Consider the following 4835-nt stretch of genomic DNA (forward strand, 5'->3'; position numbering starts at 1 on the left):
TATATTCAGGATACTAAACCCTTATCAGATAAGTGGTTTCCAAATATTTAATCCCTTATATATGTTGGCTTTTTACTCTCTTGACAAAGTCCTGTGAAGCACAAGAGTTTTTATTTTGATGAGTTCACGTTTATCTATTTTTTCATTACTTATGCTTTGGTGTAAAGTCTAGGAAACCATTGCCTACCACCAAATCTTGAAGATGTTTCCCTACATTTTATTCTAGGCATTTTATAGTCCTGGTTCTTATATTTAGGACTTTGATTCATTTTGAGTTAATTTTTGTGTATGATGTAAGATAGGGGTCCTCTTTCGTTCTTTAGCATATGGATATCCAGTTCTCCTGGCACCATTTATTGAAGAGACTATTCTTGCCCTGTTGAGTGAACCTGGCAGTCTTGTCAAATGTCAATTGGCCAAAACGCAAGTGTTTACTTCTGAACTCTCAATTCCATTTCATTTGCCAATATAACTATCTTTCTGCCAGTACCATGCTGTTTTGACCACTGTAGATTTGTAATTTGGTTTAAAGTCAGGAAGTGTGGGTCTTCCAACTTCATTCTTCTTTCTTAAGGTGTTTTTGGCTATTCATGGTCCCTTACCCTCCCAAATAAATTTCATAATTGGCATTTCCATTTCTGCAAATTAAGCCATTGGAAGTTTGATTAGGATTGTGTTGAATCTGTAAATCAATTCAGGTAGAATTGACATCTTAACGCTATTTAGTCTTCCAATCCATGAACACAGAAGGTCCTTCCATTTATTTATGTCTCTTTTGATTTCTTATAGCAACATTTTGTAGTTTTCTGTGTACAAGTCCTTTATATCCTTGATTAAAATTTTTCCTAGATATTTGATTCTTTTTTTATGAAATGAATACAAACACTCCTTTATTAAGATTTAAAGAAATAACCCCCTGTAAATACCTTAAACTGAGAACGTGAAGCCAAGAAACAAGGTCCCAACAATTTGTGTCTCTGGGACTGGCTACAAGTCTCCTCTGCTGTTATACATACTTTGTACAAATGAGCAGGGCCCCTCCTGGGGGATGGAGGAAGTGCAGTTATTCTCACCATCTACTAATGATGCCATGCATGTGTGACCAGTCTGGGCTAGGGCAGCTTTCCCCCTGAGTTCAGGGTCCTGAAGGCACTGCTTCTCTTGAAGTGTTCCAGGCCATGCATCTTTGCGGCTGGCCTGAACTTCTGCTGCTGCTGCTGCTGCTGCTGCTGCTGTTGGCAATGCCCAAAGAGGCTACCTCAGCTGCCTCCTCCCACTGCTCTTTCAGGGCCAGACACTTCTTTAAGGAAGGGTTACCCTTCATGCCCAGAGCTTCCAGCTCTGCCCAGAGGACTCTCAGGTACTCCTTGTGTGAGACAGGAGCCCAGCAGTTTCTTGTAGTTATGATGGGCTCTGCAGGCCCGGATGTAGCTCTTTAGCCCCATCACAGCAGGGTGGTCCTCACCATGGCAGCCAGAGTCAGCCTTCCCACCTCTGGGCTCCGAACTTCCATCTGAGAAGGAGGAAGAGGAACTTTGTGCCCTGGCTCTTTTGGAGCTCTTCTTAGAAGAGCGGTTCTTCCTTTCTTCCTTGGGCTTCCCCCCCGCCTCGCTGTCACTCACCTCCCTCTTCAAATCATTCTCCTCACCATTGATACTGTCTGCTTTGACTGCCTTTCTAGTGCCTTTCGCAGTTGGATTCACCTCCCTCCAGCTGTCTGCCCCATCTTCCTCACTGCTTCCACTCTGCTTTTTCCCTCTCTAGCACTGGGTCCTATCCTAGTTTTTCTCTGTACCAGGGACTTTTTATCTCCCTCGCTGTCATCCCCACTGTGTTGCTTTTTTTTACTTCTCTCCCCACAAGTCTCCCATCAGCCTCCCCTGCTTTTCTGCTCACAATTCCTCTCCTCCCAAGCTGACCTTTTCCCTCCATTGCTCCTGGCTCTGGGTTTCCAATTCTCCTCCTCCTTCTCTCTGTTCTTTTTCTTCTTGGCTAGGGTCTTCTCCTCCTCTGCACTCTCCCCTTTTATTTTCCTGTTGGCTTTTAGTGCTTTGCTTTCCATTCCTGTTCATCTGTCAACTTGGCCAGGTGCCTGTTTGTCTGGTTGGACAAGTGCTGGCCTATCTTTTGCTATGAGGACATTTCATAGAATTAAATCGTGATCATGTTGGCTACATCCACAACTGATTCCATTTGTAATCAGCCAATGGGAGTGACTTCTTTAATGAATGCTACTTAATCTAATCACTGGAAGCCTTTTAAGGAAGATTCAGAAGAGATGGGTTCTCTTCCTGCTTTGGCTGGCGAGCCTCTCCTGTGGAGTTTGTCCAGACCTTCCATTGGAATCGTCAGCTTCACAACCTGTCCCAGAGATTTTGGACTCTATGTTCCCATGGTTATGTGAGACACTTTTATAAATTTTCTATTTATGAATATTTCCTGTTGATTCTGTTTCTATAGAAAACCCTAACTAATACAGTCCCCCCTCTTTCCTGGCCTCTGGACAGGTTTGTCCTCACAGTCCTCATGCTGTTCCCTGGCCTGCTTCCTGTTCACTGAAGCCTTGCCTGGCACCTGCTTGTTCTTTGTCACAATCTTCTTTCTTGTCCTACCCTTGGATTCTTTTTCCTCTTCCTCTTCACACGCTTCCTCCTCACTGCCCTCCTTCACCATTTCCTTCTCTAACCCTGCCTTTGCAGTCAGATCCCTCTGTTGTTCATCTTCATCACTGCTCTCTTCTATTGTGTTATTTCAGGCTCACCTTGGACTGTCCTCCCCGGCTGAACTTACTTCTGCTGCTGCCATTCCGTTCTTTGCTGGGGGCCAGAGTACTCTGGGCTGGAGGCTATGGAGCTGGGCTCTACTCTGAAGTGAAGTGGAACCTTTTACTCTCTGGATCGCTGCAGGGTGTGGGAGGCCTCTTCCTCTTCTTCCTAAGTTCTAGCTTCTCCTCCGTGGCACTGATTTCGTCCACCTGCATCTTCAGTAATTTCTCCTCCACCAGCTGCTTCAGCGCTTGTTTCTCCTCGGGTTCCACATGGTCACAGCCCACGTGAGCCAAAAACCTCCGCCCCCCAATGGAGTGCATGAGCATGCTGAGATTTGTGCGGCCTCGGAATAGGCTAAGGGTGAATTCCTACATCTTGCTCTTTTGTGCCGTTTTGCTCCACCAGGGATTGGCAGCTCCAGACCTTTTCCTTCTCGGCCTCCATCTGATATTTGATTCTTTTCATTGCTATTTTAAATGGAATTTTTTTCTCGATTTCCTCCTCAGATTGCTCCTTACTACTGTTTAGATACACTACTGATTTTTGCATGTTGATCTTGTATCCTGCCACTTTGTAGAACTTGTTTAAAGGTTCTAGTAACCTTGTCGTAATTTTTCAAGCTTTTCTAAATATAGGATATGTCACCTGGAAATAGTGACGGTTTTACTTCTTCCTTTCTGATTTGGATGTCTTTATTTCTTTTTCCTGCCTAAATGTTCTAGCTAGAATTTCTAGCACAGTGCTGGATAGCAGTGGTGACAGCGGGCATCTGTGCTGGTTTGAAGTTGTTCTGTATCCCAGAAAATCCATGTCCTTTTTTCTGATCCAATTTCGTGTGGCAGCCATGTTTTTATAATCCTGATTTAGTGTTGTAGGGTGGAAACCTTTGATTAGATTGTTTCCATGAGATTGACCCACTCAATTGTGGGTGTGACCTTTTGATCAGATATGTCCATGGAGATGTAACACACCCAAATGTGAGTGTGGCTTTTGATTAGATAGAGCTGTCACTACAGCCATTTGAGGTGGAGTCCTTTAAAAGAGGAAACATGTTGGAGACACCTCAGATGCAGGAGCAGACACAGAACTTTGGAAATGCAGAAGCTGCAGGAGACACAGATGCTTGGAGTACTGACAGAGAGAGACAAGATGCCTAGACCTGGATGTTTGGAGATGCAGAACCCAGCAGATATTTTCATGTGCCTTCCCATGAGGTGCCAAAAAGGTGAGAACCCAGAGTTGTGTCCTGGAGGAGCTCAGGGAAGGCACACACATCCTTAGAGAGGAAACCACTGGCATCAGAAGCTGGAAGCAATAGAACTGGGAACAAGGACCAGCAGACACTAGCCACATGCCTTCCCATTTGACAGATGTCAGCATTTCTTGATCAAGGTATATTTCTGTGGGTGCCTTAGTTTGGACATTTTTATGCCCTAAGAACTGTAAACTTGCAACTTAATAAGTTCCCTTTATAAAAGTCATTCCATTTCTGGTATATTGCATTCCAGAAGCAGACCAAAAAGCACCCTTGTCTTATTCCTGATCTTAGTTGGAAAGCTTTTACTCTTTCATCATTGAGTACAATATTAGATGTGGGGTTTTCATATATACCCTTTATCATGTTGAGAAAGTTGCCTTCTATTCCTATCTTTCAAAGTTTTTTATCAGGAAAAGATGCTGGATTTTGTCAAATGTCATTTCTTCATTAATTGAGAAGATCATGTGCTTTTTTCCCCCTTCAATTTGTTAATTTGATGTATTACATTAATTGATTTTCTTCTGGTTGAACCACCTTGTATACTTGGGATAAAACCCACTTGATCATTATATATGATTCTTTTTTATTAATATATAATATATTCACATACCATATAATCATTCAAAATGTATAATCAATGATTCACAATATCATCATATTGCAGGGCCTTTATCATCATGTAGAAGCCAAGAGTTTAAAGCAAGACCTACAGAATTTGTTGCAAGCTGCTGGCCTCGGGATGGCAGTGGTAAACTGTGGTGATTGTTATGTAGAGCAGTCTGGGAGGAAGAGAATGTTTACCCAAAACA

General features: G+C 43.1%; 1 pseudogene; it reads right to left on the reverse strand.

Annotated features, from left to right (window-relative positions):
* Nucleotides 1–1135: 1135 nt before the first annotated feature.
* On the reverse strand, nucleotides 1136–4593 carry LOC143672018 (HIRA-interacting protein 3 pseudogene; annotated as a pseudogene).
* Nucleotides 4594–4835: the final 242 nt, after the last annotated feature.

Source organism: Tamandua tetradactyla, chromosome X (assembly GCF_023851605.1).
Source record: "Tamandua tetradactyla isolate mTamTet1 chromosome X, mTamTet1.pri, whole genome shotgun sequence".
Classification (NCBI taxonomy): domain Eukaryota; kingdom Metazoa; phylum Chordata; class Mammalia; order Pilosa; family Myrmecophagidae; genus Tamandua; species Tamandua tetradactyla.